Here is a 24,692-nt window from a genome sequence, read left to right as displayed (position 1 = left end):
CCATTCCATCCTCGTGGTCCAGTTTGCCAGGGGAGTCTGCAATAACGAGAGCCACAGGGTGACAATCTGTACTGCTCCCTGAGTTGGCAATGAGACGGAAAGAAAACCACTGCAGCAAGGAAGCTGGGCCTGGAGAGAACGTGGCTCAGGGTCCCTCCTCCCCTCCCCTTGCATCTGAGATGAGGGACTGAAGCCTGGAGTCAGTGTCACACGGACCCACAACTGGATGGCCATCATCTGCTCTGCTGACCCACACCATGGGGACGGCCCAGGGTCTCACCTCTGCTCCAAGGAACCGGGAGGCTGTTCTGTCCATGAGGCCCTTCCAGCGCCACTCTTCACTCTGGCCTAGCTCCTCTGGGGTCACCCCACCAGCCGGCCTGTCACTCACTATCACTCCCCCTGGGCTCGTCCGTTCAACCCTCCCATCTGACCCTCTCTAGAGACAGACAGCAGAAGGGCTGGCACTACCTCCAGCTCAGCGCCTCTACAAATAACCTCTTCCCGTCTTCCCTTCGTCCAGCTGGGTTTCACATTCAACTTCCCTGTTTTCTTACTGCCTCAATCTGCCCCCTGCCCCACCCCAAATCTGAGACCAGGAATACGTCTTGGAACATGCATGTGACACAGGGCAACCGCTAGCCCGAACCTGCCCATTCTCTGACTGTCCAACCCATGGAAACCATCGTTAACTGAGCCCCCAGTCAGGCACACAGTGAGACTGCGGGACGCCTGAGGAGACGGATGTCTTAATCATTCCCTCAATATAACCCTGAGGTGGCCTGCTATTCAGGCCTTATTCAACGTGCAAGGGATAAAACAGTGAATCAGATCAGGTACAACTGCCTTTATGGAGCTTCTAGTCAACAGCAGGGCGTAAAACAAGCTAACTAAGCAAATCTTGTAAGCAAGCATTTCAGTGGAGAAAAGATAAAGCAGGGAAGGGAGATGGAGAGGGGCTGGGTGCCAGGGAGCAGCTCTAAATAAAAGTGCTCAGAGAAGGCCAGCACAGAGCCCTGCGTTCAGTTTCAGTACAAGGGGTGTCTTTTGAATGAACAGATCCAACACAGCGAGAAGTCTTAAAAGTTGTCACACACTACACAATTCATCACCACAATCGTAAAGAACCAAGTTACCCCATCTGGAACTGCTGTACCGAATCTGGGGGTCACTACACCTATTACCGATGAGTTACAAGTCAGGCCTGTTTTCCCCGAAATGCCCAGTAGGCCCACTTGTCCTGGCGCAGCCACTGACCTAATTCTGACTACTCTGATGATAGAATCATTTCAAAACTGTTCAGGGGGCTCTCCCACTCTGGACTAAAGCACAAAGATTTCACTGACCTTTGAGTTTGCCTGGCACTCAGAACTCTATCTGTCCTTCCGTTAAATATTGATCATCTGTCCATTCATTATTCATTTCACCATTTATCAATGGCAAAATTTAATCTCAGGCTGCTCTTTCCTCAACCTGCTTCTTTTTTTTTTTTTTTAATTTTTTATTTTTTTTAAATTTTAAAATCTTTAATTCTGGACTACCTTCCTTGGTCATAAACGATGTGTGATCAAGGAATACAACTTAAGTCCTGAATGCCTGCCTCAGGGATGCAGCCAGCAGTAGAAGCTGGAGGATAAACACGGAGATCAGCAATGCTGCTTTTCCTGCCACTGATCTGGAAAATCAAAAGCTGACGGTTAATAAGAACTAATTACGTCACACTAATGACTGTGGTTTAGATCGGGAAACAGAATCCATTTGTGTATTCCTGAGCATTTGCCATTTATGAGGTTCAGATGTAGTTCTTTCTTTTTGATAATGCCTTCAACTCACCTATTTGTGAAATGTCAAACACAGAATACCGAAAAACACAAACCAACCAACCCCAGGACATCAGGACTTCCCTGGCAGACTTCATGCTTCCAATGCTTGGGTTCGAGCCCTAGCCGGGAAAACTAAGAGTCCACAAGTTGTGCGGCACACAAAGGAAAATACAAGGGTTTTTTTTTTTTTTTTTTTTTTTTAAACAAAGAACATCAGAGCAGTCAAAAACATATTTCACAAAGTTTCCAACCTGATGCCTGTGCCCCTTAAGCTCTCTGAGGAGCTTCCCAATCCATTCTTCAAAGATTTCCTGTTTTATGTTGGTAGATAGCTGGGCTGACTTCCATTCTCCAGGAGTTCCCAAGGACAGCTGCCCAGAAGAATAATTAATCTGCATAATGACTATCCTTGTCTCTTCTAAAGGGTCACCTTATGCTCAATAAATTTTCTTTGAGAATGCAAGAAAATATATAATTTATTGTTAAGAAGAATTCCTTCACAAATAAGACAACAAAGACAATTACTGCCCTCAAGGGTAAGCTTTCAACTCAGCTACAGACTCAGCTACAAACTCAGCTGATCAGACTGACTCCCTCCCTGGGGGGCTCTGGGAAACTGAGATTTTACTTCCTCGTTTTAACAAGGCTGTGAGCATCAGAAGTCAAGATCTGTGGACCACCTAATTTGTGGTCGTCACATGCAGCAACCTATTTTGCTGAGACGCTTTGGCTCTTAACTTTACATTTTCTGCTCAATTTTTTACCTGCCTTTTTGGCTGGGAGAAGTGAGAGAATCGTGGGTGGGTGGGGACTGAAGCAAAGATGAGGTGTTTCCCTTGTGGGAGGTGGTTTCTCCAAAGTAAATTGTTTGTTCCCTAACCAAGCAGCCAACTTTAACTGTTTCTCTTTAAGATAATCACAAAACATGATGTTTGAGGTCTGAGAATCGGAAAAGAGGGCCCATACGAGAGAGGGCTGTGACACCATTCGCGAGACTAACCATGAATTTTCTGGCATCTTTCCGTCCCAACATAAGAAAAGGCGATGAGAGGTTTTAGAGGGATCGCACAAAACTCCTAGAGACTGATCCAAAATACTTGCCTCTCTGATAATCTGCTTAAAGCAATGGAAAAGAACGTTGCCAAGTTTGTGTAATTACTCGAAGACGACCTCCAGAATTGTACGCATGTCAGCTCTTTGCGTACGGCTCCCTATGAGACAAACATGTTGGCGTATCATGCTGCAAAACTCCATTTCAAAAGACAAAGTCCAAATGACATTCTACTTTGCTAGCTTTTAAAACCCTAAATCACATCTAAGATGAAATCAATACCAAACACCACATTCTGATTTGGAAATCTATAGGTCTTCTCTTTCTCTCTCCACATGTCATAAATTCCATTTATCATCTTAAATCACCAATTAAAATAGGCTTTGACATTTAATTTGCCTTTTTCTTAAAAAAAAAAAAAAACCATCAGCTCTAACCCTCTAAACAAATAAGAATAGAAATAGGATTATGTGCAAAATTATAAAAGCTGTTATTCCAGAGGCTGAATATCATCATATCAAAATTCCCCATCGTTGATTTTTTTAAAGCCATTTCTTCATTTTTTGACACTACATCTGGCACAATGAATACAGATGATCATTTGTTTATATATCTGTCTAACTGCCTTTCCCAAACACAGCCAGATGGAGTCTTTCAGAATCAAATTAATTTCAGATTAATTCACTCTGGACCCACTCCAGTTCCATGACGCCTTGCTTTGAGGCACCAACCAAACTGATGGGAGGTCGTGAACTGAAAAGAGCACAGGCTCTTCAGTATTGAGGGGGAACATATGACCTAAGGCTGTAGTTGCTCCCCTTTCCCAGAAAGCGACCCATTTGGGTACTGCAAGTTGCTGAGAGAAGGCCCGGCCAACATTTCAGAGACAAAAGCATCCAGCAAGAATTTCCTCTTCGATTTCAAAGAGGAACACCGTCAGTTTTATATCCATTATTTGTAACGCCTCATGAGGATGACAGTCAAAATGAGCGACCTACTTACTAACATGAGAACCAGGGAGGTCACAGTAGAACTTGCCGTCTATTCACAGTCAGGGTGGACATAGGATGTGGGAGTGAATTCTCAATGCCCCTGCGCACAGAATCTCTATCTTGAGGTGTAGGAAGGAACCATCAACAGACGTAACCAGGCTCTGCTCCCTGTCAATCTTGGCGGATGCCTTTATTATCACACTTGTTTCAATTGCAATTTGGGTTTCCATGGAGACACAACAGTTAGCTCCAGAAAATTATAAGATAAATGTCAGGCGGTGATAACGGTGTTAATGAAGCTTTGGTGACGAGCAGCTCAGCGCTTCAAATAATAAGCTTATTTCTATAGCATATGTACAACCTGTCAGAAAACCTGGGAAAGAATATTAAAAATTAAATATCGATTTATCTACATTTAAGAGAGAGTGGGGAGAGACCCCTCTGGAGTGACTTAAGTTTGGTGGGTCAAGGTGAACAAGAATAAAAAAGATAAAGTAAGCACTGCTTTTTGGGGAAAATGAGGTACCAGTCACAGCCCGCAATGATGCTTTAGCTGACATTCAAAAATACCTTATTTCATCCAGCAGTGGAGAGAATTTCTTCTTATAATATGGTTAAAGCAATCCCTTTTGTTTTTGGAAGCTAACAGCTCAACTCACTAAGTCTGACTGTGAAAGACACAGGCTCCAGAGATATAAATGCTACATCCAACCTCATGGTGACAGGACAGAAGGCAGGCCTCCCACCCCCGACTCTAGGTTGCTGAAAAACTATAACTGGATTACTAGAATTCAGGATTCAGAACCATCCTTGACTAGTCTACAGCCAAACATGTACCACCTGAAAATTTACGAGGAAGTATGTCAAACTGAAAAAAAAAAAACGACAACTGTGGATTTATGTAAATTGGATGCATTCTGAAAACACAAGCTGATACAGTGCAATGGCAAAGAGCAGCGCGGTTTAAGGCTAAGACTCGAATGGCAGAAAGCCAACAGGAACTAAAGAGCCTCTCGATGAGGGTGAAAGAGGAGAGTGACAAAGCTGGCTTCAAACTTAACATGAAGAAAACTAAGATCGTGACATCTGATCCCATTACCTCATAGGTGGGAAAATAGGGAAACAGTGACAGATTTTCTTTTCTAGGGCTCCAAAATCAACTGCAGATGATGACTGCAGCCATGAAATTAAAAGACGCTTGCTCCCTGGAAGGAAAGCTATGACAAGGCTACAAAGTGCATTAAAAAGCAGAGACATCACTTTGCCAACAAAGGTCCATATAGTCAAAGCTATGGTTTTCCCAGGAGTCATGTACAGAGGTGAGAGTGGACCATAAAGAAGGTTGAGCGCCAAAGAGTTGATGCTTTTGTACTGTGGAGTTGGAGAAGACTCTTGAGAGTCTCTTGGACTGCAAAGAGATCAAACCAGTCATTCCCAAAGGAAGTCAAACCTGAATATTCACTGGAAGGACTGATGCTGAAGCTTCAATACTTTGGCCACCTGATGTGAAGAGTCAACACACTGGAAAAGACTGTGATGCTGGGAAAGATTGAGGGCAGGAGGAAAAGGGGGTGACAGAGGATGAGATGGTTGAATGGCGTCACCAACTTAATGGACATGAATCTTAGCAAAGTCCGGAAGACAGGGAAGGGCAGAGCAATCTGGCATGCTGCAGTCCATGGAGTCACAAAGAGTTGGACACGACTTAGCAACTGAACCACCACCACCAGGAAAAGAAATGGAAAGAAAAATACGTTTCCTTTTATTTGGAAAAGCTGATTTAAGAACAGAACAAAAGTTTTATGTCTCCTCCATGGACATCCTTAAAGACCTTGAAAAGTTAAAAGGTTGACAATTTTGCAAATCAAAGTCTTTACAGGAAGACATGAGAGAGACCTGCATCATACACACTTCTTCACAGCTCACACTCTCTGAATGATCCCTGCCCCAGTACCCACTATTATTTCACTCCTTCTGCCATATTTTCTATTCACTTATTTAACCACTATTTATTGAGTGCCAGACACTGTGCTCAGTATACAGTGATGAGTAAGACAGTCTCTGCCTTCACATTTCTCACTAAAGCTCGTACAACTGAATACCCAAGGTCTTCTCCCATGCTCTGCACCCCCAAGGTCTTGAATCAAGTGTCACAATGATCTTTTCTGTCCAAACTTTGGTCCTTTTTGAAGCTGACTACATAACCATGCTTTTCTGGGGCAAGGCAATTCTTTCTGCTACACCTCTGCACTAGGAACAGCTGGCTGCTCAAATCCTCTTCTACACACCCTGTCTTCGTCTGGATTGTTGCTGTTGTTCAGTTTCTAAGTTGTGCCCAACTCTTAGCGACCCCAGGGACTGCAGGATGTCAAGCTTCCCTATCCTTCACTGTTTCCTGGAGTTTGCTCAAATTCATGTCTGTTGAGCCAGTGATGCCATCCAACCATCTCATCCTCTGTTGTCCCCTTTTCCTCCTGCCTTCAATCTTTCCCAGCATCAGGGTCTTTTCCAATGAGTTGGCTCTTCGTATCATGTGGCGAAAGTATTGTCTGGATTACTATAACAAAAATGCCATGAATTGAATGGTTTATAAAATAAGAGATGCTATTTCACAGCTCTGGAAGTCCAAGACCAAAGTAGTGGCAGATTCGGAGTCTCAGAGCTGGCTTTCTAGTTCCTAGACGGCCAACTTTTCCCAGTGTCCCTACCTGAAGAAAGGGGCCAGGGAGCTCCCTGGGGTCTACCCTATAAGGGCACTAATCTCATCATGGGGGACCCACCCTCAGGACCTCATCACCCCCAAAGGCCACATCTACTTTTTAATATCATCATCCTGGACCACAGGTTTCAACGTATGAATTTTGGTGAAGAAACATTCAGCACATAGCACACTCCTTAAGCACTCAAAACTCCTCTCCCTCCCCTGGCTTCACTCTTCAGGAGGAAAGTTAATGGGGTCAAACCCAAGCTCAAGGCTTTTACTGGACCATGGTGCTAGGGTAGCAACTTTCAGTGCAGCTTTTGAAGAAGCTACAAGTTCTTGCTTCCCCATAAAAGGTTTCTTTTTTCTCTTTGGAAAGCTCTCTCGTAACTCCATATGGCTGGTGCCAAATGCGCCAGGGCTGCCCCCCACTGCAAGGGAAGGGCGCCTCTCCCATTTCTGCAAGGTCCAGCAAGGCAGAGCCACAAACGGCTGAAGCCAGATGCTCTGGTTTGGACGAGAGAGGCGACGCGGATTTCCCTAAGAGCCTTCTTCCCTGAATGAATTCATCATGAGGACGTGAAGAACCAGGGATTCCAATTAGGGTCTGGTCCAGAAGACACAGCCTCAGGCCTCCTTTCGGTGAAGGCTTTAGCTCACGAGATCTTCCAGCTCTCCTGCAGCCAAGCTGGTTCTCAGAGCCAGGGTTCCCACACGATGGCTCATGGCCATACACTGTCCCCTGGGCATATGGAACGGAAATCTGCAGGAATGATAAACCTGATGGAGGATTCCAGAGCCTGGAAGCCCCTCGACCTCACTCCACTGCAAGGAATTAAAGCATCCTTACCTCAAGGCACAGTAACGATGCAAAACAAGCCAAAACCCATCAACTGCAGCAGCAGAAGTCTATATTACTACGACGGACGCTCCTTCTCCTGGCTTCTCTTCCTGCTGTCCCACCCACGCAAAAGACATGAAAGGAAAAAACCATTCAAGAGCACACAATGCCCAAGACACGAGCAATAGGATACCTTAATAAGCCAAAGCAGAGTCATGAGGTTTAAATTTAATAACTCAATGTGGATCCTGGGACTTGAGGTTGAAACGTTTTGGTTGTAAATCAAGCACAATACTATGTTACTAAGAACTGGGTGAAGAAACATCTGTGGTCATGGAAACAGAAATTACAAACAGCATGCCTTTTTCTCATCAGTTAAAATATTCTCATCCTGTTAGGGTTCATGATCAGGGCTCTTCATTTACTCTTTCCATTGTTAAAACTTTTCAACACTTCGCATCGCTCTTGCAAAGTCCTGGGGAGTCAAACAGAGAAGTTGAAAAGTCACCCGCAATGGACATGACTTTGAGCAAGCTCTGGGAGATGGTGAAGGACAGGGAAGCCTAGTGTGCTGGGTCCATGGGGTTGCAAAGAGTTGGACATGACTGAGTGACTGAACAACAACAATGATTATTGTGGGTATTTTTTAATTGCTGAAATAATTACTGTTATCTTTAATAACAATGCGAGGCTTATTACAATAGTTCTTCAATTTTAAAATGACAGCTCTAAACTGGGGCAACCAAAATTACAATCATAATTTCCCGGAATTGACAATATTTGCTAAATAGACTCCTCGAGGAGGAGGAGGTTATACATGCGGGAAATGAATAGGAGATGATAATTCGAGTGTGGCACAGCTTTAAAAGTGACTTCAAAATTGAAATTCGAAAACAAATCGCTATGGAGCTTTTTGTTTTGATTTCTTCTTCTTGTTGAATGTTAACAGGTTTCACTACATTTTGGCAGCTCAGCTTTAACTGATCTGAAGCTGACCATGATTGGAAAGGTGTTACAAGTATCGTTTAGATTCTAGGGTTGTATTTTTTAATAGACAATGACATAAGGGCAATCAAATCCAATAAAGTGAAGAGGAATTCCCTATCAGTGGAGTCATCAAAATATAACCATGAAAGAAGCCTTTCCAATAATGCAGAATGGACAGTAAGTCCCTCTAGGACGTGGGTGGACAGGGTTCACGTTCATATGACAATGGACACAGTGACTATGCTGGAAACACGCACGCAGTTAGGACCCGGGCCACAGCAATGAAGGTGACCACCACGGACGGCATGACGTGGGTGGACAGGGTTCACGTTCATATGACAATGGACACAGTGACTATGCTGGAAACATGCACGGAGTTAGGACTTGGGCCACAGCAATGAAGGTGACCACCACGGACGGCATGACACCTAGGACCCTGCTTTCAGCTCCACGTTCACTTCCAAAACCACGATCTGTGGGTTGGTTTGTTTCTTGAAGATGGATTGAGGGAAAGCACAACTATTTGGAAAGATCTGTTTCTTATGTTAGTGAAACTGACAATAAAACAGAAACACTATGGATACTGAAACCCCAAAACACATCAAGTGCAAAAAGATACAGAAACATGGAAAACCACCACCCAAATGACTCTGAAAACAATTTCAGCTCTCCTCCCTGAATCATATGGTATCAATTCTGGAAACCACACTTCCCCTGGGAAATAGAACTATATAAGGCTTTGTGTGTCCATAATATTATGAATATATTGAATGGCAGAAAGGCAATCACCGTTTTGGAAATCAGCTGACCAGAGAGTATACACCTGAGTGAATAAATACCTTAGGATGGAGGATATTCACACGGTTGTGCTGGTGGGGGGGGCCAAGATGATGAGGAAAGGTCCTAACTATGTACCTACAACTCTACATATGATCTCACATTAGCCTGTTTTTGAGGCTTCCACACTGAGGTTTCATCAGCAACCCAAAGCATCATGGCAACAGCTTGGCAACATTCCACCTCTGCACACAAGGACTGTGAGTGCAGGGCATGGAAAGAGCCAGGAATAACAGGAATGCCAGAGGTGTCCCAGAGCTACATTCAGAATGTGCAAAGCCTCCGTGTTCATTTCAGACACTGTATCTGGAAATCCCACCTCCTCTGGCCACCAGGCTCATCTTCATGTGTATTGTGTTTACAGAAAGGACTTGTTCAGGGGGATTTTCACCTAGATCCTCTAAAACCTCAAGATCTGTGGGTTGAGCTGTGTAGGAAAGTCAAACTGTACCAGCTGATAGCTGATTCAGGGCATCTCCTGAATATGCAGCTTAATAATTTAGATGTGGGTGGGAGGGACTGGAAATGTGTAGAAGATTCCCTCTGGTCAATGGGTCACTCAGGATAAATGGGTTCCAGGTAGGGGTCAGCTCACCTGTGAACCTAGAATGATGAGATTTACTAAGTCAGTTTTTAACTCACTAACTGGTCATTATTGACAGGGTACTAGAGCTGTTTAGGGGGTTGTTTTTCAGACAACAATTGCTAACGATGAGGGCAACTGGCTTCACTGGCTGAAGGGAGAAAATGCCTTTTTTCCTCTTCTTAATTAACAATAACATTCAAAACCCTGACAGAGAATAATGGTGAAATAAATTATGGAATCACTTATGTATGAAACCATACATTATTAAGACTACTCTAAATGGGTCCTTAATTTAAATAAAGATGGCCATTCTAAGAAGCCAAGCATCTCAGAAATGAGAAAGGACACCACGTTCTTCTGACCCAAGATACCAAAGGTGTATTGTTTTGCCAATGGGACAAGTATCAACCATCCTTGACTCTTATGAAGATCCACACAGGTCTCTTCTGCTGAGTCTTGGATTTAATTATTCACAGCCCTATATTCCGGTTGGTTAAAGACAGGACAAAGCAGCAGATAGGGCAAAAATCACCTTTAAAATGTATACTTTGCCTATTCTAACCAGTCAGCAAAAGCCATTCCATCTGTTCTATGCTGTGTGCATGAGTTTCAGGACCACCTTTGGCAAAATCTGAATAAAGCATCGATCTTAGTTACTAAAAAATATTGACCTGGTGATACCTTTCACTCTGTTAGTTTTAAGACAAGGGATCACAGTGCATACTTAGGAAAAGCACAGAGCCCCTCAATAAACCAAACACCAGTTCCAGGCGCACACCTACTTAATTTATGCAAATAAACAAGAACAGGTGTTTTTCTGGCAGCTCTGGTGGTGCTAAGCTCTTGTCCCCCTTTAATGTAAAATTCATCTGAATCTAACATCGGCATACTATTTCGAACAACGTCAGGCCCATTGTCCTTCTGATGTGTGACTCTTGATGGGAAAAGCAACCTCTTGGTTGTAAATACAACCACCTCCCCAGCTGCAGGAAGGATGCCTCCCCACTTGTGATACCTGGACATGGTTCTGCATGGCAGTTTGACAAACTGTGGTCACATGTTCAAAAAAATTTTTTTTCAAGTGATGCAGAATGAACTCTCCATTCTCCTCCTTGGAGACAAGGACAATTAGAGCCGCCTCCTCCTAATAAAACCAGCAAACAGTGATTATATATGTTTCTATAACTTAAGAGTCTACACTCTTAAGAGAAGTGCAAGAGAAAAGCACTCACTCACATCTCTTGCCATGTGATTACAAAACACTGAGCTCAATTGTTCTAATAGGCTCACCCTACTTAATTAACAAAGACATCCTGGTTTGTATGCGCGGGGCCATGCTCAAAAAAGGCTTATGAGGACAAGTTCTGCACAAGCATCTTATTTTTTAATGACTACAGAAGCTCTTGGGGCCCATCGTATTAAAAGTAACAAAAAAGGAGGGAAGTAGCACTGGTTCTTAATTACTTTTAACTCTGAAGCTAGGGGCTTCCCTGGTGGCCCAGTGGTAAAGAATCTGCCTGCAATGCAGGAGACCTGGGTTTGATCCCTGGGCTGGGAAGATCCCCTGGAGGAGGGAATGACTACTCACTCCAATGTTCTTGCCTGGGAAATCCCATGGACAGAGGAGCCTAATGGGCTACAGTCCACGGGGTCACAAAGAGTCGGACACGACTGAATGACTCTTTCCCTTCTTCTGAAGTTAACAAGCTCCAAACGGGAGCTCCTTAAATATTCAGCAACCAACTAAACTGCAACCTTTCTGACTTGGACAGACGCTAGTCTTCTGTCGGGCCCCTACTGCCAGCACCATGATGATTCCTCACTAAGAGGTGGAAGACCAGAGCAAATGAGAAGTCGCGATTCCTCTCCCCAAGGTTTCATCCTTCACAAAGGCAAGAAGCTCAAAGTCCCAAGCGCTAGTTTCACTTGACTCCATCACCACCTGTTCATTCCTATGTTACCATCCTGCAGTATCTCTGTTTTTAAGTGATTACCTTGGTGCAGATAAGGAATCTGCAGGTGGGGGATGAAAGGATGAAGTGCTGGACGGGGGGAGGGATGGGATAAACAACTAGAATACAAGAATCTGCCTCTTAGTTCATGTGCGTGCATGTTCAGTCATGTCTGACTCTTTGAGACCCCATGGACTGTAGCCCACCAGGCTCCTCTGTCCATGGGATTCTCCAGGCAAGAATACTGGAGTGGGTTGCCATGCCCTCCCCCAGGGGATCTTCCTGACCCAGGGACTGAACCTGTGTCTTCTTCATCTCCTGCACTGGCAGGCCAATTCTTTATCACTGAGCCATCTGGGAAGCCTCTTAATTCAGGTGCTGGAGTCTAATGACTCCTAGTAAATTTATTAAGGCACCATTCAATCCTAAATACCACTTTGCAAAGCTACATTTACCATTTGGGGTCCACCTTTTTCCTTCAAATAAACACATTCAGTCTAGTTTCTGACTTCACGTGTCATGGCCTTTGGCTGGTTGCTGAACTGCCTTATTGTTCTCACTCAAGCCATGTCAGGGAAATCAGGACACGGTAACACTACATGGATCAACACACTGGGTTGCGGCTGTGGATTGTAAGAGGAGCCATCTATTGACATGGAGAATCAGGTGCCTCTGGCCTCAGGAGGAAAGAATCCTGAAAAGACCTCTTCAAGGACAGGAAAGATTCCATCATTCAGGAACGTGAAGAGCAACAACCCTGAGACACGGTATGTGAGCACATGGCCAGCAGGGAATCGCGGAATGTGATTCACAGAGCCAGAGGTTCTTCTCCACTTCACTCTGTGTACCCTCCCTCGGCCAGCTAAGGAGATGCATGCGTGGCGTGGGAGATACACAGGTCACACAGGGATAATAAAATGGAAAGGGGACACAAAACAAGGTTTTTGTTTAGATTGTAGACAAAAATGTTTCCTCCCTATGAATGCATGAAAAACACTACTTAGTAAGGTACTGTTATCTGAACCACTCATTCACTCGTAATTGACTGCTTTACTGAGTGCCTTTAAAATATTACAAAACACCTCTAGGAAGTAAAAGCAGTGGGAAAGACGGAGGGTTTAATGCGAGGCAGATTCAAGCTCAAATCCCAGCTCTACAGCCTTCTTGTTAAGTGATCCTGGGTAAGACATCCAAGTTCCAAGCCCTTCAGCTGGAGAAGGAACACAATGAGGCCTATCCTTGCGCTGTTGTGAGGATTAAATGAGCTATTCTGAATGTTAAACTGCACATGGAAAGAATGGAAGTGTTTTCCCATGGTTCTTTAATTGTTAAGTAATATCTGAGAAGTGGAGAAGTGCTTAAATAAGGAATAACTGTTTCTCACACAAGGTGGTGGTGGTTGTTCAGTCACTAAGTTGTATCCGACTTTTGGTGACCCCATGGACTGCAGCACGCCAGCCTTTCCAGTTCTTCACCATCTTCCAGTTTGCTCAAACTCATGTTCATTAAGTCAGTGATACCATCCAACCATCTCATCCTCTGTCATTTCCCTCTCCTCCTGTCCTCGATCTTTCCCAGCATCAGGGTCTTTTCCAGTGAGCTGGCTCTTTGCATCAGGTGGCCAAAGGATTGGAGCTTCGGCATCAGTCTTTTCAATGAATATTCAGGGTTGATTTCCTTTAGGATGGATTGGTTTGATCTCCTTGCTGTCCAAGGGACTCTCAAGAGTCTTCTCCAGCATCACAATTGGAAAGCATCATTTTTCAGCGCTCAGCCTTCTTTATACAAGGTGAATAGCAGGATATAAAGTCACGACATCTCAAGCAGCACCCAGAAAGCTCTATACAACTTTAAACTAATATCGACAATGATGCTAAATGAAGAAAAACCAGTTAAACAACTTCCTGTACTGTACAGAGGCCTGTCTGGGATCATCCACTTGGTTCAGCTGTGGTTATTCCACTTTCAGATTAAAGGGAGTTCACCGCTTACCAGCCTCTCTCTAGTCACCACGCATCTCCCCACAGCTCGCTTCCTCTCTCTATTTCCACTTCCTCAGCATCTCCACCCTTCTCCAGTAACTGATTTGAGAATAGAGATTTCCCCAAGCAATTCTAGCCTTTAATATCTCCACCCCACCAATCGGTTCTGGGAGAACAACTCTACCTGATTCTCATATTAAATGTAATCACTCACCAGGCAATCGCGCCTGCGAACGTGGGAGTCCTACGTACAACCTGCCGCTATTTGCTTGGTCAGCAGAAAATGCTTCTTACAGCCGCTTAGGCGTCCTGATGCCCTCGCAAACCTATCTGAAGTGCAGCCAGCGCTTTCAGTGATACATAAAAGTATCTCTGGCTCACAGATGCTGGAGACTCATTTATGGACCAATTACAGGACTGGAGCAGCAGCGACGTTTCACATTTGTTCTGTTTTGTATTTTTAGCCCGGGCTTTTTTTCCTTTCGTGGATTATGGTAAATACAACATTTGCTTCCAGAATGTGGGACTTGCTGGTATCAGAAAGGAAAGTGCCTGACAAGCAGATTACCTTGGGCTACTGCATTACGGGGATGCAGACAGTTACGCTATGGGGCTGGATTTAGTCATTCTCAAGTTGTATTAAGCTTCCCTGGCTTCAACACAGAAATAAACAAGAGAGCCTTGGTGTGTAGGGCATTTTCAGCTTCCTGGTCCTCCAATCAGCACATCCCTATGAAGGCCCCATGGGGAGGGAGGGCCAAGAAAACTCTATGGGGGAAAAAAAAAATCTTTCAATGTTTCTTTAAATTTGTTCCTGAAGTTTCTTTCCTTTGTAAGTGGCTTGCTCAAGATCAAACTAACAACGGAGTTGAGAGAGAAAGTGAAATAAGCATGATTCCACTGGAAACGACACACTGCCCATTTGTGGAGCCAAACAGTAAACATTCCAGAACCCCGTGCTCTGTCCTGAGCAGACGGCACCCTGCAGCTATACCTATTAATGCAACATCAAACTACAAGCTGGGTATTTTGCCTCCTTGTCCAGGTAACAAATCAGTCTGAGCCTGGGAGACAGATGTTTTCTCCTTCTCTTGACTCACACGCCTGCTGCTTTTCAGACCTTGCCTTAAATGAGTGAGATAGTGAGCTGCAAACGCAGAGCTGAGAATGTCTTTCAGAGGTAATTATGCTGAAACTTTGTTCCAACATCAGGAAATGTGGCATTTTCACCAGATAATGTCCATATGAAACACATCCACCAGAGGCCCAGAGAGTGAAAATGAAAATGTAACCAGTGGCCGGGCATTAACCAGGAAATGTGGTCTGGACAGGAGTGCCATTGGTCCAGGGCTGTACCAGGACTACACTGTTTTAGCTGAAGAACTGACTTCTGCACATCTGTGCATTTTATTTCATAGTTTCCCTTGTGTGAGGAGTAAAGATATCCCACCCCCACTGTGATTTTGTTTTTAAGTCAAGGATAGCCTTTGAAGAGAAATACAGTTGAAGAAAAGAGATAACCATAAACACAGAGCTATTTCTAGAAACTTCCAAATATAAGAAGATGCTCATGGAGCACTGAAAAGGTGAAGGTAACCTGGATGGGTGCCTTAGGTAGGGATTCTGAACTGGGGAAAAAACAACATGAAATACTGCAGGGTTTGCATGGGGCTAAAGCAACCGATGCGAGGGATACACGACATGACACATAAGGGAAAAAGACAAAAAGTGGTGCGTGTATTAGACGACTTCCAACCAATTCATCCTGCGTGAACGTCATTCCCAACGCAGAGTCCTAAGTGCTGATGAAGGGAGCAACACAGAAGAGCAAGAATTATTCCAGCTGGAGGGAAGGGGGGGCCAGGACAACAGGTAATGTGAAGTGGAAGGAAAAAGTAGTGAGATCTTTAGCTGCAGGAGTATGTCCTCAGGACCTGGAAAGCAGTGAATGTGTTGTTCTGGAAGCTGCTAGCATTTCAATGTTTGAAAAACTTCAGGAGAGAGGCTCACCTCGCAGATACTATGCGTTGTGTTCCAGACCCCTTCAATACAGTAAATAATGCAATAAAGTGAGTTGCACACATATTTTGATTTTCTGGTGCATATAGAAGTTACACACATATAATTTTTACTCTATCTGGGCTTCCCTGGTGGCTCAGACAGTAAAGAATCTGCCTGCAGTGCAGGAGACCCAGGTTCAATCCCTGGTCAGGAAGATCCCCTGGACAAGGAAGTGGCCACCCACTCCAGTACTCCTGATTGGAGAATTCCAGGGACTGAGGAGCCGAGTGGGCTACCATCCACAGGGTCGCAAAGAGTCAAACATGACTGCCTGACTAACACTTTCACTTCCATACTGTAACTGTCTATTCCATGTGCAATGCCATTATGTATTAAAAAGCACTGTACATGCTTTACACTGCTATATTTAAAATAGGTAACCGACAAGGATAAACGCAGACAGCATATCAAAAAGCAGAGACATTACTTTGCCAGCAAAGGTCCGTCTAGTCAAAGCTATGGTTTTTCCAGTAGTCATGTATGGACGTGAGAGTTGGACCATAAAGAAGATTGAGTGCTGAAGAATTGATGCTCATGAACTGTGGTGTTGGAGCAGACTGTTGAGAGTCCCTTGGACAGCAAGGAGATCAAACCAGTCAATCCTGAAGGAAATCAACTCTGAATATTCACCGGAAGGACTGATGCTGAAGCTGAAGCTCCCATACTTTGGCCACCTGATGTGAAGAGCCAACTCATTAGAAAAGACCTTGATGCTGGGAAAGACTGAAGACAGGAGGAGAAGGAAAGAACAGAGGATGAGATGGTTGGGTGGCATCACCGACTCAATGAACATGAGTTTGAGCAAGCTCTGGAAGATGGTGAAGGACAGGGAAGCCTGGTGTGCTGCAGTCCATGGGTAGCAAAGAATCAGACACAACTGAGCGACTGAACAACAACTACCTACTGTGTAGCACGTGGAACTCTACTCAATGTTACATGGCAGCCTGGATGGGAGGGGAGTTTGGGAAAGAATGGACACGGACATATGTATGGCTGAGTCCCTTAACTGTTCACCTGAAACTATCACCACAGTGTGAATCGGCTATATCCCAAGACAAAATAAAAAGTTAAAAAAAAGAATGATATTCCTTTGCTTAGACAATATATTAACATTCGTTTGCTTATTAAAAAAACAATGTACATACCTTACTTAAAAAATGATGTATTGCTAGAAAAAATGCTGTCATCTGACCACATGGCATTGTCCCAAAGCTTCAATTGGTTAAAAATGCATTATCTGTAAAGTCTAATACAGTGAAGTGCAATAAAACTAGGTAAAAGCCTGTATGGGAATCATAATTATGAAAAAGCAGCAAAAACAGTTTACTGAACTGGATGTCAGGATTATGAAAAAGTGACAAAGAATCACCTTAGGAATCTGTTCAGTTCAGTTCAGTCCAGTCGCTCAGTCATGTCTGACTCTTTGCGACCCCATGAATGGCAGCACGCCAGGCCTCCCTGTCCAGCACCAGCTCCCGGAGATCACTCAGACGCACGTCCATAGAGTCCGTGATGCCATCCAGCCATCTCATCCTCAGTCGTCCCCTTCTCCTCCTGCCCCCAATCCCTCCCAGCATCAGAGTCTTTTCCAATAAGTCAACTCTTCACATGAGGTGGCCAAAGTACTGGAGTTTCAGCTTTAGCATCATTCCTTCCAAAGAAATCCCAGGGCTGATCTCCTTCAGAATGGACTGGTTGGATCTCCTTGCAGTCCAAGGGACTCTTGAGAGTCTTCTCCAACACCACAGTTCAAAAGCATCAGTTCTTCGGCACTCAGCCTTCTTCACAGTCCAACTCTCACATCCACACATGACCACTGGAAAAACCATAGCCTTGACTAGACGGACCTTAGTCGGCAAAGTAATGTCTCTGCTTTTGAATATACTGTCTAGGTCGGTCATAACTTTTCTTCCAAGGAGTAAGTGTCTTTTAATTTCATGGCTGCAGTCACCATCTGCAGTGATTTTGGAATTGGTAGCTGTGGGGAACTATCTTTATCATCTCAAATATGAAAGAAATGCGGACCGCATGAGTGACAATGAGAGGCTCAAGAGACAGAAGAAATGAAGACAGAGGCGGGTGGAAGTTCTCCCAGGGGAGGGAGCACGTGCTTTGGCGTTACTGTTTCTCGTCCTAAACCACCTGACTTTACATCTCACCTGCTCATTAATTCCATGCATCACTGCCAAGTTCTTTTTTCCGACTTTTATATTTCTAAGACTCCTGCAAGTCACCACACACTGCAGAACAATCCACATACTTTTAACCTTGACATCTGAATTCTTCACCATAGGATCCAACTGAACATTCCAGTTCTTTCCCTATTTCTCCTATGAGAACCCCTGGGCACATGCTTTTCTATCCACTGTCTGCCTCTGCACCCTTCTTCATTCATGTCTGTACCCAGAATTAGCTTCCTACTCCATCAAGAAGCAAATTACCATTCAAGACAGAGCAATTGATTCCTCTCCAAACTCCCCACATAGTTCTTGTCTACATAAGACATCTGATGAACAACTGCATTTTATTTAGCCTATGTATTTTCATCTTATATAGTTCTCTATTATCGGGAGTCCCTTGGGTTGCAAGGAGATCAAACCAGTCAATCCCAAAGGAAATCAACCCTAATATTCACTGGAGGGACTGATCCTGAAGCTCCAGTACTTTGGCCACCTGATGCTTAGAAGCTGACTCACTGGAAAAGATCTTGACGCTGGGCAAGATTGATGGCAAAAGGAGAAGGGGGAAGCAGATGATGAGATGGTTAGATAGCATCACTGATTCAATGGACATGAATTTAAGCAAACTCTGGGAGAGAGTGGAGGAGAGAGGGGCCTGGCATGCAATAACAACAAAAAATTATTGGATTATTATTTATTATTTAAACAGTGCAGAGAAGACCTTAGTTGGAGCTCCACAGCTTTCAAACGGGGCCACAAAAGATGGATAAATCTGTAGTATCGACTTTCACTAATAAAATGTTGGGTGTAATCATGTGCTAGATCACAGCTGTTTCCAGGCTCAGAAGACACTGAATCAGATAGTCCTCTGAAAGCAATTAAAACACTATATATATTATGTGATCGTCTTTCTTCCTGATTTGACTGTAAATGTCTTTAGGGATGGAACTAGGGCCAAAAGATCTTTGGATTCTCATCTATCAAGGCACATGGGTATCTAAATAAACACATCAAGAACTAAAGAAATATGCAGCAATTAATTATTCCACACTCCAAAGTCAACAGCAAAGGGCCCGAGGAAGCAAGGCCCACTGCTTCTGTGCCCCTCGCACTCTATGGCTGTCGAGTCTGGACCATCATCATTCGTTCCCCACTTGGCTCTCAGAGGGGTCTTTTAAGGATGTGAAACTGCCTCTGTTGCTCCAGCTCCTTTAGAGAATTCAAACTCTTCAGGATGATCAAGGCTTTTTAGGCGCTAGTTCCAGAGCCTTGCTTTCAACACTCTACCCCTCGAAGTCTGCTCAGGTCCCACATGAACCAAACTCAGCCTTCCACAGTCCTCCAGCTCCATTTGTTCGGCCAGTCCTATTTGCCCGTGACACACTCCTCAGGGGACCCTTCTCTCCCTCCTCTACAGGTTAGGGGGGACTGAGCTCTGTGTCACACACAGGACGCTGATGGCCAGGCCCTTGGATCTGCATTCCCAGAGCTCAGCACAGTGCCTGGCACAGGATGAGGACTGCCAGTTTTGTACCGAACGAATGACTCTGCGGATGAATTTAAAAACAAAATCAGCAATTCCATTTATAATGAAAATAAACTATGGGCATTATTCCAGAAAACTGTTGTCATTTAACACACACAAAGGCATTACATGTCAAAGCTATATTTATGAGACTAAGGAACTTCGTATTTTGTGCACTTTTACAACATATCAAAATGTTTTTTAAGATTAAAAATTGCTGCTGTTGTTATTTGGTCACTAAATCGTGTCCGATTTCTTGCGACCCCGTGGACTGCAGCATGTCAGGGTTCCCTGTCTTTTCACTATTTTCCGGAATTTGCTCAAACTCATGAGCCTTGAGTCGGTGATGGCATCCAACTATCTCATCCTTTCTTGCCCCCTTCTCCTCCTGTCCTCAACTTTTCCAGCATCAGGGTCTTTTCCAGTGAGTCACCTCTTCGTGTCAGGTGGCCAAAGATTAAAAACAGGGTTTCATAAAGTGAAATGCATCTTGTTAAAGTGGATGTAACCACTGAAGAAGAAACTTGCTTGAGGCTAAAAGGCAGAGCAGGGCAGAAGGGAAGACTATTCCGCGTCTCCCGTATTTCATGGAGATGCCTATATATCCTCTCCTTCAGGGTTCCTATAACTGGGGAAGAGTGACAAGCTACCAGCTAGATTTCCCTTAAGCCAAGTTTAGTTACTGTTAGCATTTCTGATTAATTGATTAAGCAGTGAGGCTGTTTTCCGAAATATGTTAGGCTTGTGAGTGCTTGCTAAATTGCTTGATTGTGTCCCATTCTTTTGAGACTACCTAGACTGTAGCCCGCCAGGCTCCTCTGTCCATGGAATTTTCCAGGCAAGAATACTGGAGTGGGTTGCCTTTTCCTACTCCAGGGGATCTTTCCAACCCAGGGATCAAACCTGAGGATCCTGTGGCTCCTGCAGAGGCAGGCGGATTCTTTACCACTGAGCCACCTGGGAAGCCTATGTTAGGCTCATCATTCTATAAAAACTAGGAATGTCTACGTTATCTTTTTATATTAAGTTAAATCCCAAGAAACTACACCTGACTTAAACCTCTTAAAAAAGAATGCAGAAGAGAAACTGAACGTGGTGACGAAGAGACATTAGAGAGGCAGAATGGGAGGATTTTTCAGTGATTGGTATGTATGACTTGAAAGGGAGTTTTGTTGAATAAAACATAATTGAATCATAAGGGCTAATTTAGGAGGCTAGGGATGAAAAAGGCGGGATCAAGAATAGGCACTTGAATGGAATTTCCAGGAAAACGAACCTGATGTGGGGGGTGGGAAGGAAAGAGAAGAGGAAAGAGGAAAAAGGTAAAGATTTGATGGCTTTTATAACTAAGCTACGGTTTTTCCAGTAGTCATGTATGGATGTGAGAGTGGGACTATAAAGAAAGCTGAGCGCTGAAGAACTGATGCTTTTGAACTGTGGTGTTGGAGGAGACTCTTGAGAGTCCCCCTTGGACTGCAAGGAGATCCAACCAGTCCATCCTAAAGGAGATCAGTCCTGAATATTCATTGGAAGGACTGATGCTGAAGCTGAAACTCCATACTGTGGCCACCTGATGTGAAGAATGACTCACTAGAAAAGATCCTGATGCTGGGAAAGATTGAAGGGGGAGAAGGGGCCGACAGAGCATGAGACGGTTGGATGGACACGAGTTTGAGCAAGCTCTGGGAGTTGCTGATGGACAGGGAAGCCTGGTGTGCTGCCGTCCGTGGGTTGGAAAGAGTCGGACACAACTGAGTGACTGAACTAATAATAAAATAAATTAGAAGACTCAGAGTTCCTGGGTCGGGAAGATCTCCTGGAGAAGGAAATGGCAACTCAATCCAGTATTCCTGCTTGGAAAATACCACGGACAGAGGAGCCTGGCAGGCTATAGTTCATGGGGTCGCAGAGTCAGACACGACTGAGCGAGTAACAGTCTGACAACCTAGAAGACTCAGAGAATTCCTCTGAGCTCTCCAATGGCATCAGTGCACCCTAAAGAAGCTACTAGAATAATCATGGGAAAATACATGTATTAACTGCACTGAAATACCTTACAAACTTGGGTAATCAGAAGTTCTTCTCTGTAGGTTTTCCTTTTACATAAAATACACATAATATACATAATTTGCGTAAAAGTTTCATCCTTAAAAAGTAACTGAAATACTTATAAGGGAACATAAATATGGCCCCTTTTAGCATATAATGCCATTAATATTAATGCAATGTTTTTTGTCATTTAAAAATTAAAAATATTCCTCAAAAAGTTGATTAACGGTTCAAAAATAATCCTGAATTTTAACAGGATTTCTTATCCCCCTGTTTTTAAACTATTTACATATTTTTTTTGCCAAAACAAGGTTTCTAGAAATGTAATTTCTATAATTTAAAAATTTACCATTAAAACTAAAGGGTGAAGACTCATAAAATATATTAGGATTTAATGATAGCGAGCTACACAATTCTGGTATTTGTTTTCATTGTTTAACACTGTACAGATTTCAGCATAAATTCAGCATTTATTCATTTCCATTTCTTTACAAGTAATATTCTCAGAAGCATTATTATTTTAGGAGATGGTCTATATGGGTTGGCTGAAAAATTTCTCAATGTGATGATGGTAATTCGTTTTCATGACTTAAGTAATTGAGCCTAGTTTTAGTGTTATTAATTATAATTACATTATACTGTATTTCCAAAGGAAAACAGAATAAATATATCATAATCACTATAACCATACTGTAAAAAAACAGTAATTACATATTAATTTCCATCAGTTGAGTCACATACCATTGCACTTAATGCCTTCAATATGTTTCAGGCTTATTATACAATAAGCACTGACTTTCACTTAAGACTTGATAATTCATGGACTTTCTCAACCATAGTACTCAAGGTTCCATCTTAAATCATTATAGATGAGACTTGGGTTCGATCCCTGTCAGGAGAATCCCCTGGAGCAGGAAATGGCAATCCACTCCAGTATTCTTGCTTGGAAAATTCTATGGACAAAGGAGCCTGGGGGCCTACAGTCCATGGGGTCACAAAGAGTCAGACATGACAGAGAGCGCATGTGTGCGCGCGCGCGCACACACACACACACACACACACACACACACACAGAGATTGTGCAGGAGGGAGAACACAGCTCTGTTTAAACACTCAAGAGATGGCCTGAACACATTTTAGTATGCTGGTGTCTCAAACAACAAGGTTTTGACATACATTCAACAGAGGCAGTTCATGACACCTGCTCACATCTTTTAAAAACAGAAATCTGGGAGCAGGTATTAAGGCTACCCATTTTCTGCTAGATTATAAATTCCTTGAGGGTCAGGCTCATTCTCACAACCACCATGCACCCAGCACAATCCTGAATACTCTATGCTCTTGGAACGTGTCTAGGTAGAGTGAATAAAGTCTCTCCAGGAAGAAATAGGGGACAAGTGTGTGAGAGTTATATGGCTTATAACAGCTCTATGCTCAGAAGTTCCCTGTGCTTCAGCTCAAAATTGGGCCCAGCTGGCTGAAAGCTCCAGGTGGCCCACCTAGGAAACGTCATTCGTGATGGCCAGGCACCCTCTGGGTCCCAGGCCTGGGCTTCAGCACAAAGCTGATTCCATCCAGTGTCTCAGTTTATAGTTTAGCAATGTTCTAATACTGAATATGTAAGACAGCTCCAAGAAACCCAGCTGCTGGGGGAGAAAATTCCATCATCGTTACTGTCAATACTGCCAGGCCTCCTTTATGGGAATTGCTACATTCTGCTTCAGGACAGCTTCACATTGTGCTAATTTTGTTCCAATTATTTTTATCATCCTAAACTGAGCATGTATTGGTGGGTATATGCATTATGAGTACTAAATAACGCATCTGTAAATTCACACCCTCCTTGGCGTACAGATTGAAAGCAAACACATTTGAAGCTTGTCTCCAAAATTTCAAGATTCTGAATAACTGGAAGAATATGGATGATCCTATTTTAAAAAGTTTTCCCATCTGCTGAAATACAGGTGGAACTACTTGCTGAAAAGGGCCAATAGGTTATTTTGTAGATCCTATTTTCTCTTACTTTTTAGAGAAAGTCAAATGGATAAATATACAGTGGATCCTCCTAACAAACAGGAAATAATGATGATAAAAGTCAGAGCTCATACTTCTTGGGACTTGATGTCAGGCCTGTGGGTAAGGGCTTAACCTGTTAACTTACCTAACAGTGATATGTTACACATCACTAAGAACGAAGTGTCTAAGAATTAAGTCCCATGGCCACACAGAGAAGGGAGAGAACTTGATCTGAACACAGACCCATCTGACTCTAAAACCAAAATACCAAACCACTGCACGGATACAACCTCTGCCTGCTGGGATTTCTAAGCATCCAACTCTCTAAAATGAGCCTTAAATTCAGGGCACTTAAACCACAGAGAGGCCAACCCAGGAGAGCTAACTGGTGAGTGTGACACAGAACATTTACAACTCGCTGCAATCTACGAGCCTCTTCAGAATTCTCAAGCATTCTTTCCTCTGGAAAGCCAACCTGCAGCAATCTCCAGTATCTCAAATGATGAAAAGAGTTCTTATAACTTTCAGTTGAGTTAATGTACTCTGAATCATGTATTTTCCAAGCCTGTCTTCTTTCTCCTTGGATTTTTCCTGTGTGTGTACATGTATATACACACATACATAGGCACACACATACACACTCATACAAATACGCCATGCAATGTTTCGTTTTTGTTTAGTTGCTCTGTCATCTCCAACTCTTTGCAACCCCATGAGCCCACCTGGCTCCTCTGTCCATGAGATTCTCTAGAAATACTGGAGTGGGTTGCCATGCCCTTCTCCACGGGATCTTCCTGACCCAGGGATTGAACCCTTGTCTCCTGCATTGACAGGCGGATTCTTTACCACTGAGCTACCAGAGAGGCAGGATGCCATGCACGCACGCACACACACAAACACACTCACTCACTCAAACTAGGTAGCATTTCGAGAACCAAAAAGTGCCTACTTTATCTGAGTATGTGCGTGCGTGCTCAGTTGCGTCTCACTCTTTGCGACCCTATGGACCGCAGCCTGCCAGGCTCCTCAAAGCTGGGGCCTCCCGTGTCTCTGCGTTGCAGGTGGCTTCTTTACCGCCGAGCCACCGGGGAAGCCTTATCTGAGTATGC

The 24,692-nt window shown here is 43.8% G+C and overlaps 1 protein-coding gene across 22 annotated transcripts in view; it reads right to left on the bottom strand.

Moving 5' to 3' along the window:
- The window catches only part of CELF2 (CUGBP, Elav-like family member 2), a 554,598-nt gene that overhangs the window by 172,136 nt on the left and 357,770 nt on the right, over nucleotides 1-24,692 (bottom strand). The window contains exon 1 of one of the 22 annotated variants that reach the window (XM_018056991.1): nucleotides 281-651. The exons of the other annotated variants lie outside the window; for them this stretch is intronic. The gene's annotated coding sequence lies outside the window, so the exon portion shown is untranslated. Of the gene's footprint in view, nucleotides 1-280; nucleotides 652-24,692 lie in introns of those variants that run through there. 22 annotated transcript variants of the gene reach the window in all.

This window comes from Capra hircus, chromosome 13 (assembly GCF_001704415.2).
Source record: "Capra hircus breed San Clemente chromosome 13, ASM170441v1, whole genome shotgun sequence".
In the NCBI taxonomy this organism is placed as follows: Eukaryota; Metazoa; Chordata; class Mammalia; order Artiodactyla; family Bovidae; genus Capra; species Capra hircus.
This window is presented reverse-complemented; position numbering and strand designations above follow the sequence as displayed.